This window comes from Prionailurus viverrinus, chromosome F2, assembly GCF_022837055.1.
Source record: "Prionailurus viverrinus isolate Anna chromosome F2, UM_Priviv_1.0, whole genome shotgun sequence".
Lineage (NCBI taxonomy): Eukaryota > Metazoa > Chordata > Mammalia > Carnivora > Felidae > Prionailurus > Prionailurus viverrinus.
In genome coordinates, this window is record NC_062578.1 from 46516634 (window position 1) to 46529749 (window position 13116).

A 13116-nucleotide genomic window follows, 5' to 3' on the forward strand; every position below is an offset into this window, starting at 1 on the left:
AAGGCACAGAATGGCTGGATTAAAAAAAAAAAGACAACTATATGCTCTGTACAAGAGACTCACTTCAGCTTTAACACACATAGGTTTAAAGTGAAGGGATGGAAGAAGATACTACTTGCAAGTGAAAAGAGCAGGGATTACTGTACTTGCCCTTAGACCAAACAAACTAAGCCAAGAGTGGTAAGAGACAAAGAAGGTCATTATATAATAAAGGGGGTCACTACAGTTAGATGATACAATAATCGTAAACTGTATGCACTCAACATTGGAGCACCTAAATATATGAAGCAAATACTAACAAATCTGAATGGAGATGTGGAGAATAGAATAATAGTAGAGGACTTTAATACTTCACTTAGAGCAATGGGTAAATCATCCAGACAAAATCAACAAGGAAATGTTAGAATTAAATCATACTTTGGACCAAATGGACCTAATGGTCATATAGAACTTTCCATCCAATACCAACAGAATATATTCTTCCCAAGTACACAAGGAACATTCTCCAGGATAGATTATATGATAGGACACAAAACAAGTCTTAGCAAATTTAAGAAGATTGAAATCTATCTTCTGACCACAATGGTACGCAACTACAAGTCAACAAAAGGAAAGCTGGAAAATCTGTAAATATGTGGAAACAACACAATTCTGAACGAGTGGGGTCAAAGAAGAAATTAAAAGGGAAATAAAATTTATCAACTGAAAATGGAAACAGCAAACCTGTGCAAAAGCAGTTCTGAGAGGGAAGTTTAGAATGATAAATGCATATGTTAAGAAGTTAGATCTCAAACAGCCTCACATTACACCTAAAGAGCTATAAAAAGAACTGAGCTCAAAGCTAGAAGAAGGAAGGAAATAAAGATCAGAAATAAGAGACAAGAAAAAAATACAAAAAAAGAACAAAACATTTTTCAAAAAGATAAATGAAATTGACAGACTGTTAGCTACACTAAGAAAAAAAAGGCAAAATCAGAAATGAAAGAAGAGACATTACAGAAATACATCGGATCGTAAGAGTCTACCATGAACAGTTGCATGCCAACAAATTAAGTAATTGAAGAAATGGATGAGTTCCTAGAAACACAGAATTCACCAAGACTGAAATCAGAAAGAAACAAAATCTGAACAGATTAATAATAAGAGATTGAATTAGTAATCAAAAGCCTCCTAACAGAAAATTCCAGGATCAACTGGCTTCATTGGGAAACTCCACCAAACGTGAAGAAGAGTTAACAATCCTCGAACTCTTCCAAAAAATTGAAGAGGAGGGAATACTTCTAGGCCAATTCTATGAGGCTGGCATTACCCTGATATCAAAGCCAGATAAGGACCTACAAGAAAACTAAAGACCCGTATCTCTGATGACTGTAGATCTGCAAGTTCTCCATAAAATATTAGCAAACCAAATTCAAGAACACATTAAAAGGATTGTACACCATGACTATGTAGGATTTATCCCTGGGATCAAGCGTGGTTCAACATGGGCAAAGCAGTTTCATATACCACCATTTAATAGAATGAAAGATAGAAATCACACAGTCACCTGAACAGATGCAGGAAAAGCATTTGACAAAATATCCTTTCATTTTAAGAACGCTACAGACTGGAAACAGAAGGAACATACACAATAAAGGCCATACATGACAAGCCCACACCTAACTTGCTCAGCAGTGAAAAATCAAAAGCTTTCCTCTAAGATTAGGAACAAGACAAAGATGCCCACTCTCACCACTCCTAATACAAGTGTTGGGAATCCTAGCTAAAAGAATTAGGCAAGACAAATAAAAGGCATCCAAATTGGAAAGGAAGAAGCAAAAATTTTCTTGCAGTTTATGTTGTATATAGAGAAAATCCTGAAGACTCAAAAAACTATTGGAACTAATCAATAAATTTAGTCAAGTTGCAGGATATAAAATTGACAAATCAGGTGTATTTCTGTAACCATAAGCATCTGAAAAAGAGGTAAAAACTATCCCATTCACAGTAGCATCAAAAACAAAATACCCAGACTAAATTTAACCAAGGCAGATCTGTACAGCAAACACTACAAGACCTCATTGAAAGAAATCAAACCTTACACAAATGGAAAAGGATTCCATGCTTATGGATTGGAAGAATTAATATTGTTAAAACGTCCCTATTACCCAAAGCCATCTATAGATTCAATGCAATCCCTATCAAAGACCCAATGGCATTTTTCACAAACATAGAAACCAAACCAAACAACGACAAAACCCCTAAAACTTCTATGGAACCAGAAAAGAGCCCAAATTGCCAAAGCAATCATGAGAAGAGCAAAGCCAGAGGCATCACACTTCCTGATTTCAAACTATACTACAAAGCTTTAGTAATTGCAACAGCATGGTACTGGCATAAAAACAAGACACAAAGACAAGTGGAAGAGAACAGAAAGCCCAGAATTAAACCACTACATATATGGTCAACTAACACTCAACAAGGCAGCCAGAATACCCGGTAAGGAAAGGATAGTATTTCAACAAATTGTGTTGGGAAAATGGGATAAACACAGAAAAGTGAAACTGGACCCCTCATCTTATACCACTCACAAAAATTAACTTGAAATAGGTCAAAGATTTAAATATAAGACCGGATACCGTAAAACTCCTAGAAAAAACAAACAAAAAAACAGGAAAGAAGTTCCTCAATATTGATCTTGGCAATTTTTTTTTTTTTAATGTTTACTTATTTTGAGAGAGAGAGCATGCAAGCAGAGGAGTGGGCAAAGGGAAAAGAGAGAATCTGAAGCAGGCTCTGGGCTGTCAGCACGGAGTCCAATGTGGGGCTCAATCCCATGAACCATAAGATCATGACCTGAGCCAAAATCAAGAGTCAGAAGTTCAACCAACCGAGTCACCCAGGTGCCCCAATCCTGGCAATGACTTTTGCACATGACACCAAAAGCACAAACAACAAAAGCAAAAATTAACAAGTGGGACTACATCAAATTGAAAAGCTTCTGCACAGCAAAAGAAATCAACAAAATGAAAAGGTACAGAATCGGAGAAAATCGTTTGCAAAGCATATATTGGGTAAGAGGCTAATATCCAAAATATATAAACATTTTGAGAAAACGCCAAGTGGCAGATGGCACTGGTGTTAGTTAGACCTGGAGGGCCTGGGGGCCCTGGAATGGGAGGTCATGGTGGCTTCCACAGAGGCTTGGGCAGCAGCATCCAGGGCTGGGGTTACAGCTGTGGTTGGGCCATGGCTAAGACCAAGGCCAAGGCGCTTGTGGAGGCAAGGCTGAGGACAAGAAGTGGATCCCCATTACCAAGCTGGGCTGCCTGGTCAAGGACATGAAGATCATGTCCCTGGTGGAGATTTCTCTCTTCTCCCTGCCCATTAAGGAATCTGAGATCATTGACTTTTTTTGTGTGCTAGGGGCATCCCTCAAGGATGAGGTTTTAAAAATTATGACTGTTCAAAAGCAAACCCTTGCTCACCAGTGGACCAGGTTCAAGGTATTTGTTGCCAGCAGAGATTACAATGGACATGCTGTTCTGGGTATTAAGTGCTCGATGGTAGCCACAGCCATCCATGGGGCCATCGTCTTGGCCAGGTTTTCCATTGTCCCTGTACGGCGAGGCTACTGGAGGAACAAGATCCACAAGCCCCACACCATGCCACGCAAGGTGACCTGCTGCTGTGGCTCTGTGCCAGTGCACCTCATCCCTGCCCAGAGGCACTGGCTTTGTCTCAGCCTCTGTGCCCAAGAAGCTACGATGATGGCTGGTATTTATGACTGCTACACCTCAGCCAGGGGCTGCACTGCCACCCTCTGGTCAACTTTGCCAAAGCTGTTTTTGATGCCATTTCCAAGACCTACAGCTCACTTCTGACTGTGTTTACCAAGTCACCTATCAGGAATTCACTGACCATCTTACAAAGGACCACATCAGAGTCTCTGTGCAGAGAACCCAGGCTCCAACTGTCACCAGCATATAGTTTTATACAAGAAAAATACACACACACACACACACAATCTGCACACACCCTCACACTACTCAATAATGAAAACCAATCCAAACAAAAAATAGGCATTTTCCCAAAGAAGATTTCAAAATGGCCTAGAGGTTACATGAAAAGATGCTTAACATCATTAATCACAAAATCACAATGAGGTGTCACCGCACACCTATTAGAATGGCTGTCCTCAAGAAGACAAGAGAAGCACTGGTGAGAAGGTGCACAAAAAGGAACACTTGTACCCTGTTAGTGGGGTTGTAAACTGCAGCCGCTATGGAAAACAGTTTTGAGGTTCCTCCAAAAAAACTAGAAATAGAACTATCAATATGATCCAGCAATTCCACTGTGGGTATATACCCCAAGAAATGAAAACAGGATATTGAAGGTTATGCAATCCCATATTTATTGTAGCATTATTCACAACAGCCACGATATGGAAACAGTTTATGCCCGTCAACTGATGAATGGATAAAGATTATACATACCCATACACAACAGACAATGCAATGTTATTCAGTCACAAGAAGGAAATCCTGCCATTTGTGACAACATGGCTAGACCTTGAGGACATGCTGAGTGATATAAGTCAGAGACAAATACTGTATGATATCACTTTTATGTGGAATCTTAAAGCCAAACTCCTAAAAATAGAAAAATAATAGTTACTACGTAGAACTACCAGGTTGGGGGAACAGGAGAGATGTTTACGTGAACGAACTAGCACTAGAAGATCGGCTAAGTCGTAGAGAACTAATGCACAGCATAATGACTGTAGACAACAATATTATAAGCATCAAACTTGCTAAGAGACTGATCTTAATTATTCCCACCACAGAAAAGAAATAATTATGTGAGGTGATAAAGATGCTACCTAGCACTACAATATATAAGTGTACCAAATCAGTTACGTACACCTTAAATTTGCACAGTATGTCAAACATTTCAATTAAAAAAAAACTACCGTACTTGGTTTTGAGCTTTGTGCTACGCATGTGTATAGTTTATTACACACTAATTTCATTCTTATAACAACTCTGTTATAGATGAGGAAACTATGGCACAGAAAAAATCACAGAAAATGTATATTAAATCCCTGTAAATTAACAAGGGTTACAAATATTGCCAAGTAGTTGATCCAAGATTCCAATCTTTGAACTTATGCTGTTTAATGGAAAATATTAAACATAATGGAATAATTAGTAAGGTGCCTGGTCTTTAAGTTACAGCTTGTAGAGGCAATGAACATATAAACTACCAATCTTGTTAAACTAATAGAGATGTAATAGTGATTATGTAGAGCAAGAGAAATGCCCAGTACTGCCTGTGAGGTTAAGATAGGTTTTAAGGAGATAACTGTGCAGCCTGAGTTTGTCATTTGGATGAGAAGAGGGTGTGCCAGGCAGAGGAAAGAGGAGACACAAAGGCATCCAGATGCACATCGAAGGTGCGTGTTGAAGGCAAGTGTGAAATAACGGGGCGTGTTTAGGGAACTACGTGTACTCTTAATCTTAGGAGGAGCAGAATGTCTATGTGATAGGCCTGAAGGAATGATAGTTGGATAAAACAGAAAGCTGTATGCTGCATATAAAATGGTAGAAATAGAGTTTTAGTTATAGATGTGGTTCCTCTGTGAGTCAGGCGTTGCCTGGTTTTCTTCCCCTTCTTGGCATACACAAGATGGGACTTTTCAAACTCTGTGATTGGTTAGGGACACATGACAAATCCTGCCAACAGAGTAGAGGTAGAAGTGATGTGTCCCTTCTGGGCCCAAGTACACAACAGCTAGTACAGGCCCTGCATGGTCTTCACCCTTGCTACAGTGACTGAGCAAGGCCTCACATTCCAGTTAGTGGGTTGTAAGAAGACGACAGCTCCATCATCAGCCTGATTCTTTGAGTGTTGGTCTGAAGCGGATTCCTACCAGTCTGCATTGGACAGATAGCATGAATGAGAAATAATCCTTTTTTTTTTTGTTAAGCCACTAAGACTTTTGGATTGTTTAAAATTATATCCAAAGACTTGGATCTGTTTCTGTATAGTCTTTCCTGATCTCTCAATCCGTAAAACCAACTTCACACTGTTCATCTCCACATGAATGCCTCATAGACACCCCAAATGTAATAGTGCCCCAAACTGAACTCCTTGTTCCCTCAAACTTAGGTTTCACTTGTTCTTTATCTTGGTGAAAGATACCAGCATTCATACTCTGGCCTAAGCTAGAAACTTCAGATTCCTCCTAGACTTTTCTGGCTCTTTCAATCTCCGCATCCAATATTCATTCAGGCAAACTGTTTTATTACCCAGAGAGGGCACATTCACTCAACATCGACTGCTCTTGCACCAGACGTTTCCCTGCTCTTCTCTCTTCCTTCTTACTTCCCCAAACCACAAAGCTAATTCCTAGGCATCCTTTAAAATCCAGTTCAAATGTCCTCTCCCAGAGGCTTTTCCTCACCTGCCTTGGCTGAGTTAAGTGATCTTTGTCTTCTCATAGTGCCGTATGCATAGCTCTACTATAGTTTTAACCACTGTTTTTGTGTTTTGATCTGTGATCATGCTCAGCTACCTGACCTTAACTGAAACAACTGAGGCCATCTCATCTCACTGCTCCAATCTACTCCCCTTTTGACTAATGACCAGATTTTCCCTGTTCCTTCTCTTTTAGAAAGTAATTTCCCCCCTCCTTTCGAGTGCTGATCCCTCATGCTATCCTCCCCTCTCTTCAAGGGCTTTCCTCCCAGAATAAATCCATCTTTTGCATATTTCCCTTTCAATTACAGCCTTCCTCTCAGCCTCCAAACCCACTCAACTCTTCCTCACTTAAGGTCCTTCTCTCAATCTCCCAAGTTTCCATCCTTTCCTACACCATATTTTCAAAAATAGATGACTTCTTCCATTTTTCTTTCCTACCTCCCAAATTTCCTTTTTTGAAAGAAATTTGGCCTCTATCTCCCAACACTATTCAAACTACTGCCAACAACATTTATCAGATCCAGAAGCTTTTTCTTTGTCATAAAACTGGGTTACACTGTGGCCTGAAGGTGGTTTTTTTTTTTTTTTTGAGAGATCCTCATCTAACTCTACTCCATTTACATTGAAGTCCAAATAAGAACACAACAGAATATTATGCAGTCTGAAATGCTGATGAACCGTGACTGTACTGGTTTTGCTCTTATGCTGAGATTGTGGGCAAAGGAGGGGAAACTTGAAAGGTAAAGCGGCAAAGCCTTAAGGGCAGCTACAAGACTGAATCTAAAATGGCTATTTTGGTTCTGAGTTGCTCAGAATGATCAATAACGTATCCAGGCAATTTCAGAGAGCACCTTCTTCATGAGCAAGATCTCAGAATGCCAAGGGCTCTGTAAGTTGACACTGCAACATGATGGACAGATTCAGAATCTGCTATTTGTCAGGAAAACTTTCATTTCCACTTCTTAAATGCATTTTGGTGAAAACTCCCTTCACGTGACCAACTTGTGGCGCCTCACTGTTGGAAATGTGCTCTTCACTAGAGGACTTCTCAGGAAGAAGTATTAAGGGCTGATGGTATTTGTGTGCAAACAGAATAATTAATCATGAGTTACAGATCATTATTTTAAAGCGATTTCAAAGATATGTTTTATACTTGTTTTTCTCATATACTATTTGCCATCTAGGAACAAGATGTAGCAAAGTATGTTCACGTTTGGAATGTGTTTTACTCTCTCAGCCAGTTGCCACCACTTAGACCACAAGGACCCCCAAAAACCGACGCAGAAGTCCTGCCTCTCAGGTCTCCACACAAGGGATCTGTCTCCAGAATGTATTGAATTTCTTCAAGTTCATAGGTTTTGATGCCTTTTGCCACACGTCAAAGTAAAGAGATGGTTGAAAGTTAATCGATGGTACAAAGACCAATGAAAAACAAGCAGGAGATAAGAGTATAAGAGACTCTCACAGCTGTCTCTTCTCTTTTTCTCTGGGAAACTACTTTAGAGCATAAACCTGGAATTAAATCCTAACTCTGATACTCAGGAGTAATGAGCTCATATAATCTCAAGGATTTTAGGTTCCTCATCTGCAAAATGAGGAGGGATATCTTCCTACCGTTCAGGGTTGTAGTATGATGTAGTTTATGTAAAATACCTGGCGGTACTTAGTACTTTTATCTTTCCTTCCATGTTTACAATTGCTCTCTTCCCATATGTATATCTCATCTATGTTGCTAGAAAAAGAGAGCTCTTTTCAAGTATTATGGACACAATGTTACATTAAAAAAAGTATTATGGACACGTTCATTATTCACTTACTGGGTAAGAGATATACATTAAGACCCCTCCAATAGAAACAATACAGCCAGAGAAGTGACTAGCCTTGGATATCTGTTACCATCTCCTGGGAATTAGTCATGACAAAGTCAAGAAATTACTCCACAGGTTGAGCAGCAGAGCATCTAACAACATGCATCTTTCTTTTCCAACCTGTCACTGTTTTGAGGTGTGTCAACACAAACAGTTGCATATTCAGAGTCTGGCATAGGCTGGTGGGTGCTTAGTAAATGTTCAATAAATGAATCTAGAGGACACTGCCCTAAAAAGGTGCTCTGGTTAACAAAATTCAGATTAGAGAAGTTCCTATTATTGACAAATTTATAATGCTCTTCTAAATATTTCTCAAACAGTGGTTCTTAGAATATTTGCTCAGAATTGCTTGAGAATCTTGAGTCCAAGGGGCTGGGAACTTAACTTTTAAAATCTCTTCTAATTCTTAGGCAAGTTGGAATATACAACCCAATATGCCAGAAGGCAAGTTGTGCAATTACTAATATCTGAGTTGCACAAGCATTGTAAGTGAACTAAACTACTCAAGACCCTCTGAATAAAATATTGTGGAGGATAAGTAAAAAGGACAGTTTCTGATTTTAATGAGCTTATGACTAATTTGGAAGGAACAAAATAAAACCAAGTTCCAGAAGTTCTAGTAGGGGAAACAAAAGCATCAACGCAATGTTTGAGTGTCAAAGTTATTACAAGGGCCAAGAGGAATAAATCAAGAACATTTTCAGGAAAAAGCAAAGTCTAAGCCAGGTTTTTGAACAGACTTGGGTGGACGAGAAGAAAGAGCTCAGTATGATTAAATTACTTTTCTGCGGAATTTTCAATATCAGAAAGCAATACAAACCTAGTAATAAGAACTCTGCTGCTGGAAGCTTCATTGTGTAGCAGGCAGAAGCCAGACAGGAAACTCAGGAACCAAACTGACTTGGTTTTCTGTTTTTCCTTAGGGTTTAAATAGTGACCTGTCAAATCCAAAAACTGCTAAAAATTGAACCTTGCTGGCTACCTTACATTTGATCTCGTCTATGTCAGCTTCTTACCTGAAAACAGGACCAAATATTTACTATAATTAATCAGTGGGTTGGGAGGAACAATTTTAATCCTAATTCATATGTGTGTGAAGACAAGGGCAAAGATTCAACTAGAATGGTTATAATAAAACAGACAAAAAAAAAAAAAAAAAAAAAACCAGACAGACAATAACAAATGTTGACAAGGATGTGGAGGAATTAGGAAGTATACATATTGCTGATGGGAATGCAAAATGATGCGGTTGCTTTGGAAGAGTTTGGCAGTTCTCCAAAAAGTTAAACAGTGTTACCATATGACCCAACAATTCCACTCCTAGTATTATACCCAAGAAAACTGAAAACATGTTCACACAAAATCCTGTACACACATGTTGATATCATTTATAATAGCCAAAAATGTGAGAACCCACAGGTCTATCAACTGATGATAAACAAAAATGTGTTATAACCATACAAAATATTATTATTCACCCATAAAAAGCATGAAGTACTGATATATACTACTCCATAGATGAACCTTGAAAACACTAAGTGAAAAGAAGCCATACATAAAAAGCCACATATTATATGAATTTTATGTGAAATGCCCAGAATGGACAAATCTATTCAAACAGAAAGTAGCTTTAGTGGTTGCCAGGAGCTAAGAAGACCATGAGGGATGGGGGTCGTGGGGGGACCACTGGGGAGATGGGAACTGGTTGCTAGTGGATACAGGGTTTCTTTTTGGGGTGATGAAAATGTTCTAGTATTAGGTAATGGTTATGGTTGTATAACCTTGTGAATATACTAAACATTACTGAATTTTACACATTAAAAATGTTACAATATGTGAACTGTATCTCAATTTTTAAAATTGAAGGGAAAAAAAAGCAAACCACTCAATTCAAATAATAACTTACAGGTAAACTCTGGGGTCCTCCAATCAATCCAAACTGGCCACCCCTTTAAGCTTGTCAAGATTTTACCAAAAGGAATAAAAGGTGAAGATGGAAGACTACTTAGACTGGAAACAAGGTAAGGATGTCTCTTTTACCAGTCCTATTTAATATCTTACTAGAGATTTAAGTCAATAGGTCCAAAAAAATAAAAAAATGTTGCTAATGGCATCTAGATTGGAAAGAAGGATATAAAACTATTTGCAGAGACACGATTGTCTATGTAGAAAAATCCTATGGCTGTACTAAAACTCTTTAGAGCTAATAAATGACTTACAAGTTTGTAGGATTCAAGAACAATCTACAAAAATCAATTGTATTTCTATATAATAGTAACAATCAGAAATTGAGATTTAAAAAAATATCCGTATACTGAAAACTATAAAGCACTATTGAAAGAAATTTAAAAACTTAATAATAAATGGATAAGCCATGTTCATGAATCAAAAGATTCACTATGGTTAAGATGCCTATTCCCCCCAAATAGATCTATAAATTCAATGGAATCACAATAAAAATCCCAGCAGGCTTTCTGGTAGCAATCTAGAAATTCCAATAGAGAGGTAGCATTCAGATCAGTGGGAAAGGATCGATTATTTAAAAAACAGTGCCTTCACAAAAACAGCTTTCCATTGGAAGAAAATAAGATTGGACTTCTACGTTACAGTAAACAAATTCAAGACAGATTAAAGCAAATGTAAAAAATTTAAAAATCTCACAAGAGGGGGCGCCTGGGTGGCTCAGCTGGTTAAGTGTTCAACCCTTGATTTCAGCTCAGGTCACCATCTCACGGTTTGTGAAATCAAGCCCTGTGTCAGGCTCTGGGCTCTGCACTGACAGTACAGAGCCTGCTTGGGATTCTTTCTCTCCCCCTCTCTCTGCTTCTCCCCGGCCTGCATGCTTCCGGTCTCAAAATAAACATTAAAAAAAAAAAGTCTTCCAAGAAACCTAGGAGACTGTAAGTATAATTTAGGAGCAAAGGAGACCTTAACTATGATGGGAAGTTCTGAAATATAGAATTAGATAATAGAACTTTCATATAGCAAAATTGTGTGTGTGTGTGTGTGTGTGTGTGTGTGTGTGTGCGCGCGTGTGTGTGTGTGTGTGAAAAGTATGTATGAGAAGCCTCTGAACTATCTTTGCAACTTATCTTTATAGTCTAGAAACATTCCAAGTAAGTTTAAAATAAAATGCACGGCAGGGGCACCTGGGTGGCTCAGTCTGTTGAGCATCCGACTCTTGATTTCAGCTCAGGTCATGTTCTTATGGTTTGTGAGTTCAAGCCCCACATTGGCTCCATGCTAACAGTGCCAAGCCTGCTTGGGATTCTCTCTCCCCCTCTCTGCTCCTCCCTGCTTGTGCATGTGCGCTCTACCAAAATAAACAAATAAACTTAAAAGAAAAGAAAGATTCAACCTAATAAAATTCTACATTGTTTATAACATGTGCAGCAAAAAAAGTTAATAAAGCAAATGGCCAAATAATAGACTTGGACAAAAATATAACCTGTAACAAAAAACTACTAATAGTTATATATAATGCATAGATAATTATAATAACTGTAAATATATAATAGCTATGATAAAGATCCCTTTCAAACTGAATAAAGAGAAAACCCCCTCCAAAAACAGGCAAAAAATATAAAAAGTCAGTTTAGAAAACAGTACATCAAATACCACCAATTCTCCTCCTACAAAAAGATATACAAATTCACTAGTGACCAGGGATACATAAACATAAAATCAAATAATACATATTACTTTATGCCAAATAGTCTTGTAAAAACTATAAAGCTCTAATACTTACTATTGGTTGAATGCAGGGGAAAGGAGACTCACCTATTGTTAGTGGAACTGTTAATATTGATGGCCTTTTTAAAAAAAGGGAATTTGATAACCTTATTAAATTTAAAACTACATAGACTTTGCAACCTAGACATCGGAAATCCATGAAACTATCTCCCATAATTAAAACTACCAGAAAATAAGGACTTACATGAGGGGCTGCCTGCACACTTTTGTAGAGGAGTGGGGCGGGGTGGGAAACCAAAGAGCCAAAGAGAATGCCCATCATATGCAGCCATTAAAAAGAATGAGTTGGAGCTGTACCAGTTGACTTGGACTAATTTCTGTAAGATATTGAGAAGATCAAGAAAATGATCAATGTATATATGCATTGTGCATGACCATGTAACATGGAGAAAACTATGCTATCATACATACTTGCTCCTTTGCAGGGGTTATGGGGGAAGGTAATGTAGAAAGGAGGGGCTGAGAAAAGGTGGAGCAAAGAAGAAAGGGAAGAAAGGGAAAAAAGGGCTGAAAGGGAAAGTAAATTCTTTTCTGTGCATTCTCTGAAACATCAGTTTGCACATTACCTCTCTAAATCAACAAATTTCTTTATCCAACTAAAGTATCATATTTCCTATAATAAATGAACATACAACAAAAAGCCCCCAAAAGCAAAATTAAAATGCCTTGGCTAAACCAACCCTGAAAAATGCTGTTCCAGTTGATGAGGGAAACAAAGGCAGGAGAGCTGCAAATCTCCTTGCAGCTTGCAGCCCACAGACAGACACCAGAAACATGCAGGGTGTGCCTTCCTCAAAGAAATCACGGCTGCCTTCATGTTTTATTAAAAACTAAAAATGACTTTAACAGCAGCTGCCCCTCAAGGTCCTGAAACCCTGTTTCAAAGTATCTTAGAAACTTACTTTATCTCTATCTCCATTCCCTCCACAGACTTAAAAGTATATAATCAGTCACTCGTCACAACCCTAGTGCAGCTCCTTCTCCCCACGGGTCCTGTCCCTGTGCTAAAATAAAATCACCTTTTTGCACCAAA

At 38.4% G+C, this 13116-nt stretch overlaps 1 pseudogene; it reads left to right on the forward strand.

Annotated features, from left to right (window-relative positions):
* The first annotated feature begins 3031 nt into the window (after positions 1-3031).
* On the forward strand, positions 3032-3969 carry LOC125156197 (40S ribosomal protein S2-like; annotated as a pseudogene).
* Positions 3970-13116: the final 9147 nt, after the last annotated feature.